The following is a 14,378-nucleotide window of genomic DNA, read 5'->3' on the forward strand; positions in this document are numbered from 1 at the left end:
ACGCCCAGTGCCATCACCAAGCCACCCAGGTTAGATGCCAAGCACAGGAATGAGTCAGCAAGCCAAACAGACTGCTTCTGTCAGAGGGCTGGGGGGAGACAGAGATAACATTATTCCTTCTCTCTGCAACCTGTGAAGCATTCAGACACGGCAATTGTAGTGGCCAAGTAAACAGGAAACCAGGAAGGAGACTGGGTCCCAGCTGATGCTCTCACAGTCCATATGCAAATGCGTGAATAAACAGACCTAATGTGACCGATTCCCTTTCAGGGCCCTGATGTGTTCTGGTTTTCTCACATACTTGCACATGGGCTCTACCACACAGAAAAAAAGAGCTTCTGTCTATACTCAGCACAGCCTGGTTGATGCACTTTTGGAACATGTTGCCAAATTTATCCTGGATGCATTTTCCCCTGTCAGCTCTAAAGCAGCATTTATTTACAAGCTTTCTCAGCAAAAGGCTGTACTCAGCCAGAGCAAAGCAGGACAGAACCCTCTGCTTTGCACACAAAGAACTTGCACACAATATTTATAAACCAAATAAATTCCCAATTAAGTCACCTCATTAGATGAAATGTTTCCCTCTACGGAGGTGTCTTCAGGAATTGAAATTAAGTCCCGTGACAGGATTTAAATAGGAGTCTCAATTCTTGACTAAATCTTGTTTTCAAAACCTCTTACAGACTGGAACGTCAAGAACTCTAAATGTTTTATCTCAACTCGCAGGTGAAGTCTGTGAGAGCACCTTCCTGAAACCAAGATAAGAACCATTTGAATTCATGATGGCAAAATAAGTTCATCACCGGGATTTCAGTTTTGATCTGCAACTATTTCGGAAGAACTCTTGAAGCTGGCTATGTTCCAAAAATGAAGTAACTACTAGGAAAAGCAATTAGGAGTGAATGAAGTTACAGCTTTCTTCTGCACAAACAATAAAGTAACACTATCAAAACACAGGGAAATATAAGGGGAACACCGTCACCGGATGCCGGGGCAGTGTAACAGTTGAAGCCTTTGCTTCATTGTGATTACATGACTTACCATAAAACGACATGACTATAAAAACTGATAAAGTCAGCTGCCTCTTCAGCTGGGGACTGACTCTACAAGAACAAGGCGGCCTTGCACTCCAGCTTCATTTGAGAACTGCAAGATCTCAGTGCAAGCCCCTCTCCAGGACAGGGTGAATCTCTGCTGCTGAGCACCTGGCTCCTGACACATCCATCTGCTGTATTTCATGGAGCTACAGCCAGGAAAAGGTACAGAGACACCCTGCAAGGAATTCGAGCTTGCTTTTTGGCAGCAGCTTTGGGGGATGGAATCAAATGAGATGAATCCACAGGAAGAAGTGATTCTGGAGTGCAAATATTATGAATGCATCTGTTTGAGGATAACATAAATCAGACATTTTTGTAGCTTTGTTTTCTGGAATGGACAAAATAGAAATCACAAAAAAAAGCTTTCTCTAGAGGCAGAGTGGCATCAGGTTTTAAAACCACAAGCAGTAGTGGATTTTTCCTAAAAATTATTATTTCAAGCCAGCCTGTGGCATCTGAACTATTTTTGACTATTTATTACCTTGACAATGTCATGTCCTGCAATATTTTTGTTACAGTTTTATGCCTGAGAGGCAACTTCTTACTTGACTGTGCATCTATTTGAAACCACTGCTGTTTATGCAGTAGCTGTTCCTTGTTCCAGGCTCCTGTAAGAGCTCTTTTTGAGGAATCTGTGACTAAGCGTGCTGTGACACACACAGGAGCAGGTACCATGGGCTAAGAAGCAGAGCAATGTTTCAAGTGTGTATTTTACATCAGCTCAGCACACAATTTTCAAAATACAGGAGATCTGGATACACCTATAGAGAAACCTGAACAAGGAAACAGCAACTGCAGGAAAACTTCCAGCATCTGCTGCATATAGGTCACCTGGAACCTCCAAAAGCAAGGAGTGGGAAGCCTGATCCTGAGGCAAATTCCCAACTATAAATGAGGATGTTAGAGTGGGCAGCCTGGTCCTGTGTCTAAAAGCCAAGAGTTATGTGGGCTGGGCGGTGCTGGGTTTAAGTCCATTTCCCACTGGGCAAAGGAACAGGCAGTGTGTACAATGAGGGGTGGGGCAGCACACCACGGGCACCACTCGCCCAGGGCTGCTTTTCTCCAGGGAAAACAACCCAGCACACTCAGTCCTGGCTGCCCAGCAAGCAGCTAGCTCCTGCACTTGTCCTCTCCTGTGATTGCTTTGGGGGGTGGGGAAGTTCTCCATAGCAATCCCACCGCACAAAAGGTGTGAGACCAGCCCATAGCCTAATCTCTGGAATTACAGTCTGAAGCTTTTCCTTTCCCTCAGGCTTCAGACTGTCAGGTGTACAACTCCTAGAGCTGCATATTGTCCCACCAACCACCTCCAAGATGCTGAAGCCCCTCTAAAAGCATCAGAAATCTCTGGACCACAGACGGTAACACAGGCACAGAGCATGTGCTGGCTTCCTGCTGCAAGGAGGACAGGCGAGACCCGATCCAGCACAATCCAGACCTGAGCTCTGGCTGGCAGAGGCAGAAAGCCTGGTTGTATAAAACATTTTGGACACATCTGAAGCAGCCAAGGGAGCTAATGCACTCTCAGCACTTCCCAGAGTGCAGGCGCAGCATTTCTGATCCAGTTCTTGGCATTCTGAAGCAATACATGGATTCACAATATGCTGGTTTCAAAAACATAATCCAGCATCATCAAGGATATTTTTAACATGGATCATTTTGGGAATCTGCTTAACCACTCGCACGGCATTACACAAGCAGGAACTCCTCCAAGTGCACTTATCCCAAATCATGTAAACTTTACCTGGTTACTAGATGATGGTCTCTGTAAAACTGCAATGCTTCCACCTTGGAGAAGTTGCTTTAAAGTAAGAAGAGACATGATACCACTTGAGTACACCTCCAAAGGAGTGCGGAGAGAGCACACTGCTGTACAACTTAAACAGAAGGGCAAAGCCCTCCAAACCAAATGTCAGCACACACACTTTCTGCCTTTCATCTCAGGCAGAAGAAAGGACCCCCAAAATATTAGACAAGGAAAAAAAAAAACAGTGGACTTGGGACCTCATCCCCACTTGAGAGCCAACTGCTCATCCAGAAGACTTTACAGTGACCATTCCCAGGGGTGATGAGACAAAATCCCTGCTGAGGAAGGTCACTGGCATTGGTCCTGGTGCATGCATCAAATCCTAATTAAATAATAGTCACTCAAAACTAATGCAGACCTGAGATCCAGAAATACAAACTGCCAGATTTGTAACTAAATGCCCTTATTGCCTTCACTGACTGCACTGGAAAGAAAAAAAAATGAAAAAAAACAACCTAAACCAAAGGAAAAAAAAAAAAAACAAAATACAAAAACCCACAAAAACACCCCAAAAAAACACAAATCCACAAGCCAGTGGAAGCTTACTGCAGATAAAGAAATGCTTCCTGACAGAAGAGGAGAAATGGGAGTGAAATGCAAAAGCAAGTTATTTTATAAGTTGAGGCTAAACCGAAAAAAAGAATTTCACCACTTGCACCAATTGAAGCTCCAGTCAAGAAGAGAGTCAGTCACAGCCCAGAGCAGCACGGACCTGGGTAGCCATTCTGTCTCCCAGGAGTGCCAAGTGCACAAGAAAGCACCGATTACACCAGCACAAGCCACAGAGCCAGAAGGATGCGGGTCCCTCACAAGTGATACCCACGGGGATCACTAAGCAGAAACACAGCTGGAAGTGACAATTCCCTTCCACACGGCCACAGATCGTGCTCCTGCTCCTGGGAGAGCATCTGCTATGCCTTCTGGGGGCTGTGATCAGGCTGTTGGGACAACCATAAGCATGGTGTCTGGCTATCACCGGACATTATATAGTTATTATATCACTACATATTATATAGTCTACCTAGAGGCCGGAAAACTTCCCCTCCTCAAAATTTCACGTGGTATTAGAGGGGCAGGTTGGTAGAAAACAGCTGTTCCAGAGCACCAGCAGCCACTGGGATATGACACAGTCTGGGGGAACCTCACTGCCGTAGACACTAGCCCACAGAGAGCTCATCCACACAGCCACACGCTGACAGTGCCTGCAGAGACAGCAAAGGGGGATTCTGTACACTTCAAAGGTCACCGGAGCATGGAGCAAAGCATCACCTTTGGGTGCCCCTTGCCCCTGGGTGCAGGCAGCTCGTGAGAGCAGGGCGTCGTGCTGGCCCGCCTGACACCTGAGCTGGGCGCGTGATGGCAGCGAGGAGCAGGCCAGCCCGTGACCCCTACACCCAGCCCTGCAGAGCAATTAGTCATTAATGAGAGCCTGGCCCAGGGCAGGCAGGGCACATGATCGCGTTCTCACGGCGTTAGTCAGCAGCGCAGCGATACGGGCTCCTTCAGCAGGACACCAGCTCCAGCAGGACGAACATGATGCAGCATAAAAGCACAGTGCTATGAGCAGACAACGCATGATCCTGCATAAGGCAATCCATTTAGCAATGCTCAACCCACCTCACAGCAAAATGCATTTGCTTCTGGACTGGCATTTTGCTCCGTGGGATAGGAGGGTTCTTAATTTGGTTCTCAAGTGCCCTAAAGCTGGGTTTACTGTATCCTCCAACCATGGCCAAGAGTGCAGAACCCAACTGCTGAGCAGGCAACTCCCAAGCTTTAACAAGACTGTCCTCTACGTGACATCCATTTAAGGGCAGCTCAAAATAGACTTATTCATATCAGCCTAAAACAAGACTGTGAAGAAAACAACAACCCAAGAGCTGAAAAGCCATCTCTTGCCAGAAAGCACTCACGGCTACTTCTTCTGAACTCCTTCCTTGTGACCCATCAATGCTGTCCGGAAGAACAACTTGTGGCACAAAACTGGTAGGAACACAGCGATGCTGATAAGCAGCGCTGCTGCAGGACGCCCTGTGGCCTCCACAGTAACTTAATCACCAGTATAATGGCTACTGAGCTTGGAGAAAAAGCCAAGCAGACCTCTGCAAGGGAAGAGAAAATGAGACTTTAACATCAGTCTTTCTTTCAGGGTCTGGAAAACTTCATCTACTCTAGGAATGGACTATGAAAAAAACCGTTCTCTGGACAGAGAAAACCTAAAAAATAAAGATCACTTCCTGTACCAAAGGAAGGCTACTCAGCCTCCTCTACTGCCACTTACACAAGTTTGCCACTGCAATGAGCTCCTCTCCCTGCATGGCAGTTGGCTCCCTCTGACTCCAGATCATTAGTCCATAAACATGAACTTCCCAGGCATTCCCCAAATGTTCTCTTCAGATTTCCCACGTGCCTGTACAATTCAGCCCTTTACCCATTAGGGTTTCAAGCCACAGTGTTTTAAGATGAGCAAGCGCTATAAAAAATATTTAACAGGTCCCACATTCTCTCTCCTCTTCCTCCAGAACTCTGTACAAAGCAAGAGTTGCCACTTCTGTTTTAGGAACTATAAACTCAAAGGCATCCTCAAGAACCACAGCGGATATAACATTCTGTGCTGCTCTGCCTCGGGTACAGCTAATGTTCCTCTCAGTATCTAGTATGGATTTGTGCTGGAAACACACAACTCACAGATGGGAATTGACCAGTGTTGTAGTTCCTGCCGTGGGAGCGAGCAAGCAGTGGTGCAGTGCCTGGTGGCCGGCTGGGGTTAAATCAGGACAGTCCTTTTTGGCGTCCAGTACAGGGCACAAAGGGTTCAAAATAACGGCAGATTTGACTGGAATGTGCTAGGTGGAATTTACAGCTGTCATAGCTGTATGGATACTAATCAGCAGGCTCCTGCCTTGCCATGGGCACGGTCGCCTGGCTGCATGCAGTGCCTAGAGGTCGTCAGGAGCAGCTTTTGCTTTCGGTGCTCCCCGTGGTGCTTATCAGGCTGCTCTGCTGGCCCTGGGAGCGCTCTGATAACAGCAATGACGATGACATGCCCAGGCTGGCGGGGCCCAGCGCGGGGCTATGGCGCTGCTGTCCTGGGGAGGTTGCAGCTCCACTGGGAGCTGGAGCCAACGGGCTGTGACCTGTGATGACACCCCAAAGGATAACTCCAGGCTGGAGAAGGTACATCTCAAAGCATCAGCGTGGCCAGGCCCACGCTGCAACAGGTACACCTTGAAGCATCAGTGGCTGTGCATAAGGACATGCTGGGAGTCCCTCACAGCTCGTGTCGATCACCCATCTGCTTTCACCCTCTTTTCCACATGCATCTGCCTAAAACACTGGAGGAAGCCATTCTTTCAGAAGAAGCCTCTTTCTGTAACAGGCCTGAAACAGTTTGCATTGGTAATAGATACTCATAAAAGCACAAGCAGCTTTTCCACTCCTTTTTTAAGTTGTCGAGGGCACCACGGCTGAACTCAGACATGGTCATCAGTCACATTTCTTGGAGACACCTGTTAACAAAGAAGGGCTTTATGCCCAGCACCTAATTGCAACATGGCTGTTTAAAGGTAAACGGGAAATGGGCTACAGTAATATTAAATCCCAGTTATCTGCATCCATTATCTTGCATTTTTTTATTGCTAAGCTGAATGACTGGTCTGGGAACAGAGCCAGAAAAGTTGGGCTGATAACACAGATCAAGACTCCATAGATATTTCTGAGAATTACAAGTTAAGGGTCACATCCAGAACTGAACTGAGCGCTCCACAAAAATCCACAGGTACCTTCACTGAATCACAAGTCAAGCCTTTCCAGAACAACAGAGCTGTTGGCAACCCAAGGCATTACTAGACCAGAAATACTTAATGCAAAAGTGTCCTACTCACCACTTAGAACTAAAAAGGCAGAAACAGGTTCATTCAAGAAGCATGGCTCCATTCGTGGAAAAGTTACTACAGAAACTTTTAGAGTTCACAGGAATTTCTACACTCCCACATTTCTGAAGATTCAGGGGACATCCAGGTTACTTGCTGGGAGAGACATTGAGCTTATGTTGTTTTTTCAATGCTTTTTAACAAATTAAGTTGAATAGCTAATGCTCAGTGAACTCGGCTCTTTCAGCTTGATCTTTAATTCGAGTAATTATTTTAAAAGCTGGAGACACGATCTTCCTTTACTCAGTCTCTGGAGAGGATTCTGACACTGGAACACACAGTTGGGGTTTTTTCACAGGGCTGTTTTGCAGCATATTCTCTTTCAACAAAATTTATACACTGTATTCCTGGCAAAGGGAAGAGAGCCGTGATCCAAGCAAAACTTGGGAAATACAGAGGTCTTCCTTCTGCAGCAATTCCTGCCATTTCACAGGTCCAGAGTGTCCATCCCAGGTTAAATAACAGTACAAGGATGACAGCTACACGGCCACTCCTTCAAATTCTACTGCAAATAGGAGCAAGCCATGAGGCCGAGCGCTGAGAGCATCCTGCCTGGAGCTCTGCGCCCACAGCAGCCGAGCAAGGGCGCCTGGGCTTGCCTTGCCGACGAAGCACGGGCCTAAGCCCACGCTCAAGCCCGGGCTTGCTCGCATTCCTTCCGTGCTAGCAGGCTCTCAGGCTCAAATTCAGAGCGCTGCCGAGGTGGCAACACAGAGCCCAGCAGACCCAAAACTCAGCAAGGCACCTCGTACAAGCCAGAACCCTCCAGAGTGCCACGGCCGGAACTGCACACCCGCCTCATCAGGCACAGTGCAAAAGCTCTTCAAGCCTTCTCCGAGCTTGTATGACATGGGAGCTGTACGTCATGGGAGACAGCCTGCCTCTTCTTCTTAAGCCCAGCTTCTGTACAGAAACTGATCGAAACAAACTTTTGTCCCGAGTGAGAAGCACTCACAGAGTTACAGGGAATCACTGCATCCTATCACGTTCCAGTAGAAGCAGTTCTTGCTCTTGGGCAATAACAATCTCCCTTCCATGCACATTCCAGTGATGTACCAATAACACGGCAGAGATACAAATGCACTCTGAAATGCATTTCAAAGAGCATTTCAATATCCATTCAAGATATCTTTTCCAAAAATTCACTGATGTCATCTGACAGGTGAACTGGGAGTGCAAAGACAAGCTAGGCAGGTGGACAAATGATGGCTCTAAGTCCATTCCAACTCTACTCTAAATCAATACTCTATTCTACAGCTTCTCTATAACACCACCCTCCAAGTGCCTATCAAAGATGCACTCAAGACTTTGCACTGGTCTTTCACTGATTTCCAACCCCACCCTGCAAGCAGTTCATGGGTGCAATCCAGACTTTGTCCCTGCACCCCTCTGGCCCCACTTGATGAATTCTCCCCACACACTGTCCTATCTCAGCACACATTTCTTCCGTTCATGCCAGTGGAACTACTCATGCAGCACTCACCCCAGCACAGCACTTCAGCATGGCCTCAAAGGCCAAGGAGTTGAATTGCCTCAAGGCCAGAAGTCACCTACACTGAAATATTTTGTGGGACTAAGGCAACAGCTCCTCATTTCCAACCTTTCTCGCTTCACTGACAGAGGTGTTACTGCACTGACACTCCATCATCAGCACTACTGCTCCTATGGAACCCCACACTGACACATCTACTGGGACAATACTGCTCAAACCCCATCACTGCTCACCTAAGAGATCATGAGATGCTGAACAATGGATGTGGAACACTGCCACGGCACCACACGCTGGCTTGCTGTGCCATCGAGGCTCTGGAACGGGGCTTTGCTGGGGACACAAGAGAACAAAGCCCCATCTATTTTCCCCTGGGGATGATTGTTCCTGCCCAGAAGAACACACAGGCGGCTCTGTTGAGCAGGGCTGCTGGTCTTGAGCTGTTCTCTGTGTCTGCTGAATGTACAGAGTGTCAGCCAGGAAAGCGAGCTCAGACTAGACAAATTTAACAAGAATTTAGGTAACATCTGCTTCAAGATGACCACAACTGCTAACTCTGAGACTTCAGGAAAATGTGCAGGTCCAATTCCTGTCTGTAAGAAATGCACTTCAATTGCAGCGCAACAGACAGGTTTGATGTGTTCAAATGCCACTTTTCATTGAGCTACTGAGCAACTATTTCCCAGCTTCATTCTTATCAACCTCATATTTAGCAGCCTTGATGAAAAGACCTTTACGCTTACGTCTAAGGGCTGACAATGTGTCTGAAGTGTTATACAGCCACTGGTACAATAAAAGCAATTAACTTTTGCAACCTTCTGTTCAAGGTTAAGAGTTGAAATAAGCTCAGTAAACCTTCAAGATATGATTAAAATGAAGTAAAAACTTATTAAAAAAACTTAGGAGGAAAACACCATAATCTTCAAGTTGCACACACCTTTGAAAAAAGAGACCCAAGTTCTGTTTCTGCACCTACTGTACAAAAGCGAGAAAACTGAAAAATTTTAGTAAAGATGAGTAGCCGGCAAGCAAGACTTCAGTTGTCATCTTCGCTGTCAGATTACACATCTGCACAGTCACCAAAATCAAAGCGCTTGCGTGTTCTGCTCAGAAAAAGTAGCAGAAAAACACAGAACACACCACAGGAATAACTCCATGCGAAAAAAGCCAAAAATTTGCTGGACATGCAAACCCACCAGGACTTCTTGCATAATACCACCTCATTGTAATAACTTTCAAAAGAAAGTAAAATTCAATCTCCCCTGGGGAAAAAATCACATCAAATATCAGCAACTTCACAGATGAGCAGCAGTCACCTCGCAGAGGTCAAAAGCAGAGGTACCATAGCTCTGTATTATTTATAGATTATATATAAGTTTATTCATATTAATATATTAATAACTATAATTTTAATAAAATGAAATAGCTTTTATAATCATCGTTAATAACAGAATGAAGCGATTTGAGTCATCCTCAGTCTTAAAAGAAGTCATGGAACAATTCCCACCACCAAGTTCTTCAACTCACTTTGGGATGCCAGAAGTATGGATCAATACTTATGAAAGGAAAATTAAAGCTTATTTCAATACAGAATTAATACGGAGTATTTAGCAAGTATTTATTTATGCTAGCAAAACAGAAATATGATCCTGTTCCCCTATAAAGGTAGTTATATAGTACAGCTAGGATTTGAAACACTTGGAAAATTCTCTTCCCCCACTAAAAGAATTTCCTTAGGAGTAGAAAACATATAGATCAGCCATATTATCTCTCTCCATATGTATTTATATGTATAAATAATAAATCTATTTTAAAACCACCCCTCAGTCTCTCTTTTACTTTGGCAGCAGAATGAACTTTCCTAAGAGCACACGTTTCTGGAATGCAGAAGCTGAAAGTTCATTTGTTCCACCGATTCAAAGAATTCTGATATTCGTGACATGGAATCAACTCTTCTGGTTTTTCTGGTGAGAAAATTCAGATAAAACCAGGGCTGTTTGCAATCTCCTCTGCTGTGCTCAGAAGGCTCAGCCATACTCCAACAGCATGGATCTACATGCCTACTGAATTTGGACAGAAATCCACTGTTCCAAATCAAACTGAACGCCAAGAACTGAGATGTAGCTTTCTCTGATTCTCAAATTTCTCATAAATCTCCATGCAACCTCACTGCACTGCCAGTCCCTATGGCAAGTTCAAATACGTTCCTTATGTGAAAGACTCATAATTGTGTATGTAATTCAAAGACATTTTTATCTCTTCAGTTAATGTAATTAAGCCATTGACAAGCGAGAGCTCTGCAGCTTTTTACTTATGCTACGCACTGTTTTATCACCCAGTTATGGGTGCAGTCATTGTCTCTGACACTGTCCAACAGCAATAAAAAGCATTCCTGCCACAAACTGCGCACAATCCTGAGCAAACTCAGGAAAAACGAGATGCTACAGCCACTCAAAGTTCAAGGGCAGGGAGGCAGAAGTCTTGCTTTGAGTGGTTGTGGGAATTCACTGCAACCTTGACCATTTTATAGCTGTATTTTCATTTCAAGCCAGGCAGCGTGAGTTAAGACAAATGGAAGCCTCCCCATCCAAGTTGTTATGTTTTGAGGGAGCACAAAAGAGGAGCTTTCCTTACACCAGATGCAGCACAATGACACAGACACGTGCCCCTTTATCAATATTAACCATAAACTGCTATTACTGGGTTCTCAAAGAGCACTCCCCCCTTGTGAGCCTTCTAAGTGGATTTGAAGCCGGAAGCAGCTAATTGACTTGGAACAAGGAGTTATCAGTACCCTTTTAATTTGCTCAAAGCAAGAGTTCAGATTCTGAACCTAATGCACACAGCAGATACGTGCGAGGCGGTCGCTGGAGCGTGACAAGGATGCTCTCGCAGTGGGGCCATGAAGGCATCTCAGCAGAACCAGGGACCCAGCGGTGCCGCAGTGCCGGGAACGCTGCTGGCAGCAAGGCACCTTCAAACCCTCCTTCCGAGCCCTCTGGTTCTCCCAGCCCAGGGGAGGAACTGGGGTGCAGACCAATAAAAGCCATGCTATTTTGATATGGACGTGTATAACAACGTCATGGCATAAAGTCCAAAAAATTAAATTAGAGAGATTGGTTTACTAGCAAATCCGCACTAACAGATGGCATGTACACACACAGGAGCATCGCCTGCTGAACCCACACGGCCCATTTTTGGGCACCCACCTCCCAAAACAGCACATTTCCTCCAGATTTTCCTTTCTCAAAGCAACACCTTTCCCTTTATGACTGCATCTTTCTGGCAAGGCAGCACCTCAGACTGCAAATAGCTGTTCGCACACTTACTGGCAGAAAAATAAGAACAGGGTATTTTCTTTAGCCTCTCACGCAGCAATTTTCCTTCCCAACCTTGCCTAAAACCCCTTCCAGCTTATTAATTACAGCTGTCCAGGGTGGCAGCATTAGAAAACCTTCAGCCAGAGACACACTCAGCTCCTGAACCCTCTCTGATAAGCAGGTAGAGCTGAAAACAAAAGGAGTTATAGATTTTTCCTTCTCACGGGGATGTTTTTCTTTCAACTGCACTTGGTGCATAAATTCAACCTTTTCTTATCAGCCTAAGACATCGGTAACCGAAGCATTTACCTTACACCCAACTGTATTTTAAAAGCTCCTCTTAAAAACCTGCTGCAAGTGATACCACAAGACAGCACCAGTACGTGAGGCTGTTTTCTGGCTGCACAGAAGTTTCAAGATCTAAAATTGTAACATGGAAGTTTAAGGGAAAAACCTGCACAGTTCTGAGCTGCAGAAAATCCTGCCAGACCTTGCTGGGAGCAGACCGGATGAGTGCAGGGTGTTACCTTGCCAGGAATGCCCTGAGCACACAAACGAAAGCTTCATCTCTCCTCCCCATAGTTGGAAAAAGAAAAGAAAAAACCCCATAATTCCTTCTCACCCCACCACCACACCTTGCTCCCCACTCATCTGAGGTCAGCAGTCTACAGTTGTCAGTCCCTTGAAATCTCGGGAATGCAGGTCCTTAAAGTCCAGCAGCTGCTTTTAAAAATGCAAAATTAATTTAGCCTTTGCTCAGCAGAACTGAAGGGTAAGTTACAAGCAAATCCTCCTAGTTTTTTTGGAAACTTGAAAATCTGTGGTTCCTTTCTAGGAAGCTGAAGAAGCATCCCTGCAGACTGCACTAGCATTTGTCCTTCCAATCCCACTGATCCTCAGCAGCAGGTGAAGTTGATGAGAGCTAAACTGAAACCAGGCTTTGCAAAATTAACTCTTCCATCATCTAAGTCAGGAGTCACCAGAAAAAGTCTTTGAGCCTGGAATGGCAGTGCAGGAAAGGACTAGGACAGATCAGCTTATGTACAATGCTCTGAGCAAGCACAGATGCAAACAGTCCTGTTTAATTACTTGCCACAGGACTGGAAATTGTGAGAGCAAAATGAAGTCTCTCATTCAATAGTTGTTGGGGTTTGGGAGCCCGAAGGTTGCTTTGGTCAGGGGGCCTCTGCACAATTTCCTACTGATCTCAACCAGAAGAAGAACAACTAGGTGTATTCCTGCAGCCTATCACACCAGCACTCAGTAACATATTCTGTCCCACATACAATATGTACAACTCGGCACATTTTGTTGAATCAGACCGGTGAAGCTTTTGTTGTTCGGTTTTTGGGTGGGTTTTTTTTTTTTTTTTTTTGGTTGGTGTGTTGGGTTTTTATGTTGTTTTTTGTTTTTTTTAACAGAAAGTAGTTACATTATAGGAACAACCAGAACAAAGTCCCTAAGCAGCTAGGAGCACACGCACAGAGTCAAGTTCAGATGCACAGTAACTGCACCCCTCTGACACAAAAGGAGCAAGTACTATTTATAGTACATGGAGCAGTTCCCCAGGGGAGCTGCTGCTGCTCGGATCTGCCCCAGGGCCCGACCTTGCTCCTTACGCACCCGACTTTACTAACAGGAGCAGCTTTGCGGAACGACTCCACGGAGCTGCCGCCCCGCACCCCGAGCCCCGCTCTCCTGGGAGAGCCCGGTGCCTTGTTCCATCATGTCGTGGGAGCTCCCTGCACATCCGAGGGCTCCTCCCGAACGCGAGGGCTAAAGGGATGCGCTCCGAACAAAAGAAAAATCCGTTAGTAACTAACGTTGTAAAGAAAAAAGGAACAAGCCTAAAGATGGTTAAATCCTCGTTTTCCCCGTGTGCTCTCGCTCTGGATGGCAGCGCTTCACAGGAAGCACAGAAAGCGCAAACAAACAGCGAAGAGCCGGTCTAAGATAATAAAACACTCCATACAACCATATACCAGGTGGACAACTGGAAACCTGAGAAAGACGAGGCTGCCTATTCAGCGGCTGCTAACAACTCATTGAAGATGAACTGAAACGGTAAAGAAAGTTTTCGAACACCATGCAGCATTTTAAAAGTTGGCTCCAGCAGAGCTGGACACCGAAAAAGACACGGAGGCGAGAGAAACGTAGCCCGGCGTTTCCACCCCCGCTCCCGCTCACTCACCTCCGGGGCTCGGGCTTGCGGCGCTCCTCCAGCTTGGCGGCGGGCGGCGGCTGCGGGGCAGCCGGGGCGGCGGGCTGGCGCTGCGGACGGGCTGCGGGCCGGCTCAGTGGGGCATGGGGGGGGCCCTACACCTGCCCCTCCGTGTCCGTGTCCGTGTGGGTGAGCGCCCGCGGCAGCCCGAGCGAGCGGCGCGGCTGTGCTGGCGGCGCCGGCCCGGGCCCGCATTTAAAGCCGCCGGCGGGCTCGGCCGTCCCCTCACCCGCTCCCATCCCGGCCCGTCCCGTCCCATCCCATCCCCGGCCGCCGCTCGGCGTCACGGGGCCCGGGGCGGGGAGCCCGGAGGAGGAGTCTGAGGGCCGGGGCTGCCCCTCCCCGAGCTCCGAGCCGCGTCGGGGCAGGTGCGGACTTCCACGGCTGGAAGCGGAGGGCAGGGGCGGCCGCGGGACGCCCCCCCCGCCGGCTGCGAGGGGGGCTGGCAGTGGCCGCCCTGTGCCTCAGGCCGGGAGATGCCATCCCCCCGAGCAGGGAGATGCTTTCCCTGG

General features: G+C 47.2%; 1 protein-coding gene across 4 annotated transcripts in view; it reads right to left on the bottom strand.

The window, feature by feature from the left end:
• The window catches only part of SLC4A4 (solute carrier family 4 member 4), a 112,521-nt gene extending 98,441 nt beyond the window's left edge, over nucleotides 1–14,080 (bottom strand). For all 4 annotated transcript variants that reach the window (XM_084204632.1, XM_084204630.1, XM_084204631.1 and 1 more), the window contains exon 1: nucleotides 13,837–14,080. The gene's annotated coding sequence lies outside the window, so the exon portion shown is untranslated. The remainder of the gene's footprint in view (nucleotides 1–13,836) is intronic.
• Nucleotides 14,081–14,378: the final 298 nt, after the last annotated feature.

This window comes from Fringilla coelebs (genome assembly GCF_963513975.1).
Source record: "Fringilla coelebs genome assembly, chromosome: 4".
Classification (NCBI taxonomy): domain Eukaryota; kingdom Metazoa; phylum Chordata; class Aves; order Passeriformes; family Fringillidae; genus Fringilla; species Fringilla coelebs.